The sequence below is a fragment of the Phoca vitulina genome, unplaced genomic scaffold (genome assembly GCF_004348235.1).
Source record: "Phoca vitulina isolate PV1807 unplaced genomic scaffold, GSC_HSeal_1.0 scaffold4, whole genome shotgun sequence".
In the NCBI taxonomy this organism is placed as follows: Eukaryota; Metazoa; Chordata; class Mammalia; order Carnivora; family Phocidae; genus Phoca; species Phoca vitulina.
The window spans coordinates 68,997,991-69,010,502 of record NW_022589707.1 but is presented as its reverse complement, the minus strand read 5'-3'; the positions used below and the strand labels follow the sequence as shown (position 1 = coordinate 69,010,502).

At 38.3% G+C, this 12,512-nt stretch overlaps 1 long non-coding RNA gene across 2 annotated transcripts; it reads right to left on the bottom strand.

Moving 5' to 3' along the window:
• Nucleotides 1-912: 912 nt before the first annotated feature.
• LOC116631088 lies at nucleotides 913-8,786 on the bottom strand. Of its 2 annotated transcripts, none has more exons than XR_004299080.1 (3): nucleotides 8,706-8,786; nucleotides 6,764-6,858; nucleotides 913-1,216 (listed from the first exon to the last, which is right to left on the bottom strand). It is a non-coding gene; the product is annotated as an uncharacterized LOC116631088 (long non-coding RNA). The 2 variants fall into 2 exon arrangements; XR_004299079.1 differs by having other exon boundaries at nucleotides 6,778-6,858.
• Nucleotides 8,787-12,512: the final 3,726 nt, after the last annotated feature.

Genomic DNA, 12,512 nt, shown 5'->3' with positions numbered 1-12,512 from the left:
ATGCAGAACAAAAATTAATCTTGACAAATGAGTTAAGATGAACTCTAATAGAGCAATACTTTCGTAACACTAAACAATGCTGCATTTAGTAATATTTACAACCCTCAAACCCCTCAGACTTCCATCATTTTTAAACACGGAATGATTGTATGTTCTTTCTTCTTAGCCATCCACGTTTTCATTTTAACTGGCACCTTTCATTTCTAACTTCCTGCTTTTTCTGTTAAAAGGAAACTCACAAAATACTCAACGATTCTAATGATGATGTTTACAATAGGACTACCCAGGCTCTACTAGACAAGAATTAAATATGAAGGCGGTTATGGGAGCCAGCCTGTGTGAGTTTGACGCCTGGCCCTGAGTAGCAGGGAATATTAGCTTCCTTACAAACATCTGTGCTTCTGATAATAAGAACTGCAATCTTATGAAGTTGTTATGAAGATTAAGTGAGTTAATACTTTGAATGTGAATTTGAATCCCTGGTGGTGCTTGCCAGATATTACTGTTTAATAAAAAAATTTCCAGGGACACCTGGGTGGCTCAGATGGTTAAGCGTCTGCCTTCAGCTCGGGTCATGATCCCAGGGTCCTGGGATCGAGCCCCGCATCCGGCTCCCTGTTCCTTGGGAGCCTGCTTCTCCCTCTCCCACTCCCCCTGCTTGTGTTCCCTCTCTCGCTGTGTCTCTCTCTGTCAAATAAATAAAATCTTTAAAAAAAAAATTTTCCGAGTTGATTCCAATGAGCCCACACTGCTCTAAATCTGTGGCTCTCAACCTGGCTGCAAATTAGAATCACCTGGTAGCTCTTCAAAATTACCAACGCTTGGCTCCTGTATTCATTTCCTATTGCCGCAATAACAAATTACCATGAATTTAGGAACTAAAAAAACCACAAATATATTAACTTACTGTTCTGGAGGCGAGAAGTCCAAAATGATTCTCACTGGACAAACTTCAAGATGTTTGCAGGGCTGGGTTTCTTCTACAGGCTCTGGGGGAGAATCTGTTTACTTGGGGGTTTTTGGGTTTTTTCCTTTTTTTTTTTCTGGCTTCCAGAGGCCGCTTGGATTCCTTGGCCGGTGGCCTCCTGCTTCCGACGTCAAAGCCTGTGGGTGCCCGCTGGAGTCTTTCTCACACTGCTTCACTCCGACACTGACTCATCTGCTTCCTTCCCTCTGGGAAGGGGTTTAAAAACCCCCGTAGGTACATTGGGACCACCTGGATATTCCAGAATAATCTAAGGTCAGCTGGTTAACAAAATTAATTCCATCTGTTACTTTAATTTCCATTTGTTGTGTAACGAATTTTGGGAATTAGGAAGTAAACGTATTTGGGGGGCCATTATTCTGTTTACTGTAGACTCCCATCCTCCAAAGACTCAGATTTGATTGCTCTTGGTATGGATATTCTTCACAAACACACTAAATGATTCTAATGTCCAGCTTCTTTTGAGGACTACTAATTTGAATATAATCAGGGTTCCATGAAACATCACACCCATGAAATGTTCAATAACGGTCAAATTAGATTTGGAAAGCATTTAATTAAATAAATGAGGTGTTAAAGACAGAAATTCCATGAGAGTAAAATCTGTTCAACCTTATTTATGAGTCCCACAGGCTTTTTGGAGTAACACCTATTAAAAACCCAAGGAAATATTTTTCTTTTCTTTTTTAAAAAGATTTTTTATTTATTCATTTGAGAGAGAGTAGGAGTGGGGGGTGGGGGGCAGAGGGAGAGGGGAGGCAGACTCCCCGCTGAGCAGGGAGCCTAACTCGCCTCCATCCCGGGACCCTGGGGTCATGACCTGAGCCGAAGGCAGATGCTTAACCAACTGAGCCACCCAGGCACCCCCCCAAAGGAATTACTTTTCTATGTAAGGCCTTTGGGATCGAATGTTCTAGGGAGGAAAATGAGTGTAATGGCACTAATTTTGTTTTGTTTTCTTTACTCATATGCTTTACAAAAATTTTTTTTGTTGTTTTACTATTAAACTCTGTTGCATTCAGCACATGTCAAGAGCTTAAAACTCAAATTCAAGACCATCTATCTATTCAGTATTATATTACCACACATATTAATAAGAACCATATGGTCAATATAGTATAATTTAATCATTCTTTGAGGAGAGAGAGAGAAGGAAAGAGCTAGAAAGATCCAAAAATAGAACTGTTTTGTTAAATAAAAAAAAAATGGTGTTTTCATGCTAATATCTGAGGACTAGTGTGTTTATACAAAAATCATTTAATGACTTAAGGGCATAAATAAAATTTAATCACTCTATATATGTATACTGTTTAGACAGGCCATCCCTGAAAAATCATGACAATTAGGTGCATATTGCCTAGAAGGCTCAAGAATATATAAGTATTTAACTATTTTCCTCAAACTTCTCAGCAGAAATCTACCTTCTTGAGTAGCAAATAAATGTGGAGCATAGAGTGTTGGAAATTTTTGTATCCATTGAAAAGATGAATTATTAATCAATAATTGAAATAATTTGCCAGCTACATTCTCATATTTTAGAAGGGGGATAATTCAGAACAAATAAAGACACTAAATGAATAGCTTTGGTAGCCCAAGAGCAAGAAGGCTACTTAGGAAAGAATCTCCCTTCAGATAAACTAAGGTAAACGGTTAATTCTGGTTATTGAGTTATCTACATCCCATGGATGAAATGTCCCCAAATGCGAACTGGATTTACTGTTCAGCAGAGCTTCTAGGGTCAGTAATTAATGAGTGTAGAAGTTCAGAGTTCAAGTTATTGTTCAAGGTTACCAAGAAAATATTCAACCCTTGCTCTATTGCCTAACTCAGAAAATACTGTTCAGTTTTTTGGGGTTTTTTTTGCTTTTTGCTTTTTTTTTCCATCTTGAAAGTGACACACGGTGACAGACAATGGGAATAGTGGTGAACTACACAGCCCTGAAGCCCAGCTACCTATGTGAAATTCCTGACTGTACCTTTTATTGGATGTGTGACCTTGAATAGGTTAGTTAACCTCTATGGCCTGGGATTTCCTGAGTAAAATCGTGATACCTCAATGCTTGGAACTTAGTAAAAGACTCACTAAATGTTAGCTCTTACTTTTTATAGTTCATTATATTTATACTTATTACAAAATAATGTGATCAAATGCTTAGACAAATTTAATTTAAATGTCTTATTTTGTAAATGTTATTAAAAGTACATTTATAACATACAAGAAGTTAAAGAACTAAGTGGAATTTAATTTGAAATCTTGCTATGTGAGACGGGCATTATTTTTCCACTAATTAATGCCACTGATTTTTAGAAACAGAAACACTTTTAAAAGCTCAATTCTCATATTTACAGATAAACACACTGAATCCCGAAGAGTTCAAGTGACTGTCATATTTTTTTTTTTTTAAGATTTTATTTATTTATTTGACAGAGAGAGAATGAGAGAGAAAGCACATGAGAGGGGGGAGGGTCAGAGGGAGAAGCAGACTCCCTGCCGAGCAGGGAGCCGGATGCGGGACTCGATCCAGGGACTCCAGGATCATGACCTGAGCCGAAGGCAGTCGCTTAACCAACTGAGCCACCCAGGCGCCCAACTGTCATATTTTTTAAACACATAAAAAATAAAGGACAAAAAGGCAAAGCGGCAAAGATTTCACGCTTAATTGAGTTTCGCTCTATTAAGATCTAAAAAACTACTTAAAATTCTTGAGAGAAGCTTTTTAGTATTTAAGAAACTCCAAATAAGTCATTCAGAAAGCATGCATTGAATATTTACTGTATGCCAGCCACCAGTCACCACTAAACGCTGAACCAAAGTTGAACAGTGATAAAAAGGTACATGGGAATTAACAAAACGAGATTTTTTTTTTTTTAAGAGTGTTAGAATGGAAAGAGAGCTTTGACTCCAACATTTTTGTATTACTGACAAGGTTGTTAAGTTTTAGAAAATGTTTAAAATACTTGCTCATAATCCTTCAGCCAGCAATGCACATATTTTAAGTTCTACAACTCCCATTTTGCCTACCCAGCAAGTATTGAAATATTCATAGGAGATTTTGAGGCCTAAGGGAAACGACATTATCTGATCGTTATATTGAGTAAAAGAGGAGAAATGCAGTACTGGAAAATTCTCTTAGCATTTATTTCAATTTAAAAACCAGTAAGAAACCATTTGTGAATTTTCTCACAGGAGATCGGATTTTAAAAAGAAGGTCTTGAATTGAAGCTGATTTTTATTTTGAAATTACAACTAGCTGTTAGCAGGCTATAGTGAAAACAATGAGAAGCTTTCTACCGGGAGTTGGAGCCAGAAGCACAAGCGTCCTCACTTTGCATATATCCCTCTGACTGCAGATTTACGGCCTGGGAGTCTCCATCTGATCCTTCTCTGACCTGAGCTCTGACCTACCTCTTTCCAAAGGAGAATCGTCCTGTTTTTCCAATCTCCTTACAAAGGTTTTCTGCAGTATGCTGCTCACTGTGCTGGTCTAAGAACCTCACTGAGTTCCTGACTATGTGTTTTTCTTCTGATTTCTGCTCTTGTACACACACTGTCAAATCTAAAAAGGTATTGCATTTTTTTTTTTACACTTGAAAAAATGCAGTCTAAAAATCTGAAGCCTAACTCACTCACTAAGCAGTTTCCCCGTATCCAGCACAGTGCTGGGCATTATCTATTGGAGAATCTCATTATTCCTCTGGTGTACTTACTATAATAATTCTTGATATGGTCTCCTCCACTTCCAGTCTTGCCTATATACTGTTGCCAGATAATCTTCTTAAAGCCCAACTCCAATTATATTATTCCCCTGATTAAAAACTAAAAACACCACACACACACACACACACGCACAAATGAATACAAGTTTAAAAAAAATAGTGAAAGCAGAATAAAGTCTGCATTCCAGCTAAAGGTAATGTATCAGAGTCAATTTCCTGGTTTTGATATTCCACTCTAGCTGTGTAAGATGTCACCGTCGGGGGAAGCTGAGTGATGGATACACGAGACTGTTCCATGTATGTACTTCCCGTGAGTCCATAATTAGTTCAAAATTTACATTTTTTAAAAAGTGAAACCCGTAAAAGGATTTCTTCACATTTTCAAAATACATAAAATTCTGTACTGTAGATCAGCATGCTCTCCAAAACAGAACCACTTAAAATTTTTTAAATATGCCTCGTGTTTACGAAGACGCCTTAGCCTGGATTAATGCCTCTCACTCGTTTTGACTCGTCGAACACGCTCTCGAGATGTGCCTAACGCGCTGCTGTTGCCTTCGAGCGCGGAGCGAGCATCAGCTGAACACAATCTCTCCCACCCACACAACCTCGTGCCATCTCCTTTTCGGCACATCTGCCGTATATTATTCAATTTGAAGAGTGATGTTTCAGCCCCCACTAAATTGCTCTTAGAGGACAGAGTTTGTGTCTCACTTATCTTTTTAGTCCCCAAAGATTCTAGTGAGTGCTTTGCTCACTATTTATTGAAGTAAAAGGAAGAATTCCACGTTCAATATGCAGGGGCCGTTGTCGTGTAAAAGTAAAAGTGGGGGTCAGATGTAATCAACAAAGAGTTCAAAAATTTTATACATACTGAGAGGCAAAATAATACACGTCTTTTTAATCTAGTATAACTTTTCGTGTTTTTTTGTGTGTGTTTTAATTTATTTATTTGACAGAGAGCTAGCACAAGTAGGCAGAGCGGCAGGCAGAGGGAGAGGGAGAAGCAGACTCCCCGCCGAGCAGGGAGCCCGATGCGGGGCTCGATCCCGGGACTCCAGGATCATGACCTGAGCCGAAGGCAGCCGCTTAACCCACTGAGCCACCCAGGCGCCCCAACTTTTTGTGTTTTAAATATACTTTCTTTGGATATTCTCTGTTAGACACAGTAGGAAATGACCGGGTTGTTCCGATACCGTTGAGAGAGGCTCTGATATGGAACTTGAACCACAGAGTCAGACTGAACAGCATGAAGGCAAATCCCAGGGGTGTACAGCATGGGGGTTTCACACCAATTGAGAAGAAATGCCAGATTAGCCAGGTCTCTACAACCACACCTCAGTTTCACCCTTCCATACGTTAATGTTTTTCTCCATATGAATGTCTTTTCTTGGTTTTCTTCCCTTTATCTTCTCATTATTTCTCAGGACTGCTCAATAACAAAGGGTCTAGGAAATCCTCCAGGGCCGCTGGGATACAGCTCCTATCAAATAAGTTCTGCCATGGATGCCTGGGTGGCTCAGTCGGTTAAGCATCTGCCTTCAGCTCAGGTCATGATCCCAGGGTCTTGGGATCGAGTCCCGCCTTGGGCTCTCTGCTCAGCAGGGAGCCTGCTTCTCCCTCTCCTTCTGCCTGCCGCTTCCCCAGCTTGTGAGCTCTCTCTCTCTGTGTTAAATAAATAAAAATCTTAAAAAATAATGGGTATTAAAGAGGGCACATACTGAATGGAGCACTGGGTGTTATGCGCAAACAATGAATCATGGAACACTACATCAAAAACTAATGATGTAATGTATAGTGATTAACATAACATAATAAAATAAAAATAAAAAAGAACACAATTTAGGTCCTGGATAAAGAGACAGGTCCACTAGTTTATAAGTGGAACCACCTGAAATTATTTATTTTTAAAGACAAGTAATATATACAGTTGACCCTTGAACAACACAGTTTGAACAGTTTGGGTAGGCTTAAATGCAGATTTTTTCAATAAATACACAGAGTACTGTAAAAAAAAATAATAATAATAAAATAATTTTTTAAAAAAAGTTCTGCCATGACCTCTTGTAGCTCACCGCAGAGCAGTGTTCCAATCCTGAGGCTCGAATGATGGTTTGTCCAGCACTGGGTCTGACACAGCGTTAGTATTTCAGCACCTGTTTTGATGAAAGTACGCATAAGTAAATAAACGATAATACAACAGTGTAAGAGGAAGCTTGCCTAAAAAAAAAAAAAAAGTATGTGTACCCATTTACTGAATGTGAACTTCTGCATCTAGTTTCCAAATTTGCTAACACAACTTGTTTTAATCCACTAATCAAGGGGAGTTTTATTCAGATCCTGTTTCCTATCTTGAGCTATTTTTGAGATGATTAAGCCGCTGATGTTTGGTAACGAAGTCACATTCAATGAGGCATATTGAGGGCTCCTTAAATGATAGGTACTGCACTGGACACCAAACGTACTTCACTTTTTTCCCAGTCTTTGCAATGAATTTGAAGGCGGCACATATTCCTTCGAACTCCGCATCGGCGTCTCCTTGCTAACAAAAGGGTTTTAATGAATCAACTGGAGCTGGCGACATCTTTGAAGGTTTGTACAGCCTACTAGTCCCAAACACGGATCTACCCAGGATCTCAGGTCGGTAGCATCACAGTCTGATGAAAGTCAATTAACTGAAAATTACTTTTTAGTTTATTAATCACACTTTTTCCTCAACATGTACCAAGTGATAATGTAGTAAAGGGCAGCTTAATTTTTGCTTACCTACAATTGATCCTCAGCCGAGGTCATGCTTTTAATTATAGAACTTTAAAAACACACTCTTCAAACTACACCCTCTTCACCTCCTGCACTGAACAATTTCTTTCACAATTTGCAAAGTCAAAGGGAAGGATATGTTTCTCAAGAAGAGTGCCTTGCAAATATATTTTGATAATTACCCTAAGCGCAGAGCCATGGTAACTCTGTCCGATATAATCTAGAAAGACTTAGCCAGACACAGCTTTTTAAATTAGATGAATGAATCCAAATAAACCTATGTTCTTGGCACCACAGAACTTCACAGAAGCAGTAAGAAATACATTTATTTTAGTTCTGTAAGCTTATGAGGAGATAAACTCACATTAGTTTTTATTGCAGAGACTGAGGTTTCTAGGTGCCATTATTCTGAGTATCCTCAAGAAGATTTCTCCGACATTATAGCCAGGAGTTAGAAGTAAACATCTAGTTCCCTATAAGTCTCCATAATACCCCATAGATATTTATTACCTGAGAATTGAGGGGAAAATAACATAGTTTGGTATCATCTATGAAAGGTACTGGTAGAAGTAAAGTGTAATCAGTCTAATTTAAAACATTTAATTGTATACACCAAAGAAACAAGAATTTGATGATTTCAAAGTCAAGAAACACTCTGGATACAGAGCCCATTAATTCAGAGTTGTGTCGAGAAAATAAATACAACATTGAGAATTTAATAAAAGCTTTTGAGGAAGCAAAGATATTAAAGCAGTTAGGCTTTGAGTATGGTTGCTTCTCTTACATGTGTGAATATATTTTATATAATGAAAAAATATAACACCGATTTCCTGCCCTCAGAGAGCATCTGGATCAAGCAAATTCCAAGATTTAGTCACAGTAAATACAGAACACATTGAAGAAAAGTACTAAGGGATAAACTGTAACATGAGCTGAAACCTCAAAGAATGTTTAAAATTTGTGCCCCTATTAATTTTATTATTAATTATATTATTATATAATAAAATATATAATAAAATATTATTAATTTTATTAATAAATAAAATAAAATTTGTACAGATGTAGAAGAGAAAGAAGGGAGAAACATGTACAAATGCATAGATCAGACAACCTAAAACTGAAGATTTTTTAATTAAAAGCTAGGTAGGAATTCTTTCAGGCAGATAAATCTAAAATGAATATAAAGCTAATAAGTGTGTGAGTTGTTGAGTAGAGTAGGCAGAAAATTAAATGGCATACCAACCAGTGGTAGAAGACACCTAGGTTTGGGGCGCCTGGTAAAGCATCTGCCTTCAGCTCAGGTCATGATCTCAGGGTCCTGGGATCGAGTCCTGCATCGGGCTTCCTGCTTGGTGGGAAGTCTGCTTCTCCCTCTCCCTCTGCCCCCACCTTGCTCTCTCTCTGTCTCAAACAAATAAAATCTTAAAAAAAAAAAAAAGAAGAAGAAGAGAGACCTAGGTTTGTGGGATAAACGATTGCATATGTTTGTGCGGTGATAGCTTTCATGAAGGCAGTAGCAGTCAGATGTGAGAGTCAGGGGTAAATCTGAAATGTATTTCAAATGAAGAAATGGTATAATCTGATGATACACGGATGACAAACTGGATATTTAATAAAGATAGGAGTTAAATTTGATTCCAAATTTTCAGGACTAAGAGAATACAGGAAAAAAATGCCATTAAGTAAATCTGAGGTATAAGAAGGGGAGTGGATATGGAAAATATTCAGAGTGGATTATAAACAGAATCCAAAGGAGACATATAATATCATTAAGAATTATTCAAGGGGCACCTGGGTAACTCAGTCGGTTAAGCATCTGCTTTCAGTTCAGGTCACGATCCCAGCATCCTGGGATCGAGTCCCACATTGGGCTCCTTGCTCAGTGGGGAGTCTGCTCCTCCCTCTCCCTCTGCCCCTCTCCCTGCTCATTCTCTCTCTCACTCTTTCTCTCAAATGAATAAATAAAAATCTTTTTAAAAAATTATTTAAGCAGGGGTAGGGGGTGCCTGGGTAGCTCAGGCGTTGATCAATCAACCCTTGATTTCAGCTCAGGTCATGATCTCAGGGTTGTGAAATCAAGCCCCAAGTCAGGCTTTGTACTCAAAGGGAAGTCTGCTTAAGATTCTCTCTCTCTCTCTCCCTCTGCCCCTCCCCACCCCTCACCCAGTTCACATACACTCTCTCTTTAATTAAAAAAAAAAAAAAAAAAGACTTATTCAAGCAGGTATTTGGTATTAACTTTAGATTGCTCCAAATGTGTGAGTAAGTCTTGGGTGAGTGGTTTGGCTAAATATTATGAATTTGTGAAGCATGAATAGAAAGACTGTTTTATTTCCTGAGCGTTGAAGATGTGGCCAAAATAGGGAAGAATGGACAGCCATGGATTACTTTGAAGGCTGTCTCCATAGAGAATAGAGGAAGAATAGAGGAGTAGGAAATGAAATAAAAGACTAGTAGAAGGTCAGAGTTTAGTGCAGTGTAGGGAAGGGGCCACTTTTCTCATTAAGCTCTATGGGCATTCTTAGAATGCGCTATCATTACTTGAAATAAAATATCTTTGTTTAAAGAGAAATTTTTCAATGAGGGGCTATAATAAGTAAACCTTCAGATCTCAGTGGCTTTGCATAAGGGAAGCATATTCCTTGCTCTCAGGAAATCTAAAACAGATATTCCCTGATTGGTGGGCAGCCTTCCCAGTGGCCAGGCCCTGGAACCTTGTCTCTTGTGGCTTCTCTCTCTTCTAGGGCTTCAGTGTCCTCTGCATTTGGCCAAAGGATAGGAGCAGAGAATGAATTATGTTTTGGAGGTTTTATGAGCTAAGTCTAGAAATGGTGTGTGTGTGTGTGTGTGTGTGTGTGTGTGTGTGTGTGTGTTGGTGTGTCATTTTCCTCACATCCTATTGGCTATAACTCAGTCACCTGGGCTTAACTGCAAGTGTATTTGGGAAATGTAGTCTACAGGCTCAGGATAACAAGGAATCTGGTTTGGTGGACAGCTAGTCAATCTCTGTTACACTCAGTTCTGGGATATATCTGCTAAATGATGATAAGGATAAAGGGATAGGAACCAGATAAAATTTCAACATTTAATTTTTGATGTTATTCACATGAGTATGGAATTAGATCATTATTTTTTTTTCATCTTTCATCAAAATGCTCATGTTCTAGTTTTCATCCTGCCATTGCGTTGATGAACTTCAGCAAATCACATTTCCCTTATTCATAGTTCTACTAATGTTGGTGGTAAAGTTATACTAAAAATTTTTGTGAGCAATACTCAAAAGAAATGGAATTTATTATATTGTGTTTGACAGAAATATAATAAGTGAACCAATGTACCATTCACTCATTCTTTGTGGCGAAACAGGCAAAACAAGGAAGAAAGCTAACAGCACTGCAGAACATTTCACCTTCTTTGGACCGCATGAGTGAGAATAACCAACAAAACAGCTGACTCAGGAGAATTAGGATTTCAGTAAAGGGGAACAAGCATACTCCTGGTTAACCTAGCAATGAGGCCATGCATTATCCATAATAGCACTGTGATATCATAAATCACAAGCAGATGAACCAAACGGTCATTTGAATCAGAGAAATGAGTGTCTTATTTGGAGGGACATCTGAAGACAAGTCTACTGAACATGTCTCTTAAGAAGATGTGAGGTAATGACAAGAAAGAATTTTAATTAAAAATGGTTAAAACTGATCAAAAAGACAGGAAATAATAAGGGTTGGAGAGGTTGTGAAGAAAAAGGAAACTTCATCCACTGTCAGTGGGAATGCAAACTGGTATAGCCATTGTGGAAAACGGCATGAAGATTCCTCAAAAAATTAAATATTGAGCTCCCATATGAGTTAGCTACATACCACCTCTGGGTATTTAACCTAAAGAAAATGGAAGCGGCAATTTGAAAAGATATATTCACCCCAATTTTCATTGCAGCATTATTTACAATAACCAAGATATGAAAACAACCTAAATGTCCATGGATGGATGAATATATAAAAAAGGATGTGATAATATATCTATGTCATATATATTTCATATCTATTTCATACTATTCAGCCATTAAAAAGTAAATTCTACCATTTATGACAACGTGGATGAAACTTGAGAATATTATGCTTAGTGAAATAAATCAAAGACAAATACTATATGATTTCACTTACATGAAGAACATAAAAAACAAAACAAGCTAAACAAAACTCATAAGCATGGAGAACTGACCAGTGGTTGTGAAGGGGGGAAAGTGTTGAGGGGTAGGCAAAATGGGTGAAGGGGGTCAGTTGTATGGCGATGTACATTAACTAGACTTACTGTGTTGATCACTTCATAGTGTATACAAAGACCCAATTATTATGTTGCACACCTGAAACTAATATGATGTTATATGCCAATTTTTCTCTATTTAAAAAAAAAAGAACTGATTCTAGTTTACATGCTCTCTTCTGCTGAGTCTTGAATGTATTTATTGTTTCTTCCAACAATTTGCTTAAACTTAGTAGCAAAATGTCAAGGGGTTTTGCATGCTTACTCTGTCTTACCATCACCATTTTGCTCTTGGCTGTCATGAAGAAGGAGCTGGCTTAGGAAATAAGCATCACTGACCAGCATAATTTGGTTGGGACTTGTAGCAACTGTAGCAGTCATGGCTTAGATCGATGGATCTCAAGCTTGTCTACAGAATGAAATATAGAACAAAAATGTAAATACCGGGATGCCTGGGTGGCTCAGTCGTTAAGAGTCTGCCTTCGGCTCTGGTCATGATCCCGGGGTCCTGGGATCAAGCCCCACATCGGACTCCCTGCTCAGCAGGAAGCCTGCCTCTCTCTCTCCCAGTCCCCCTGCTTGTGTTCCCTCTCTCGCTGTGTCTCTGTCAAATAAATAAATAAAATCTTCATAAAAAAATGTAAATACTGCTGCCTGATCCTCATCACTACTGACTCTAGTTTTCTTGATGAAATCTGTAGCCTGGTAATCTGAATTTTTCAAGAGCTCCCTAGGTGATTCTTCTGTAAAGTCAAGGCCAAGAACCACTGGTTCAGGTTTT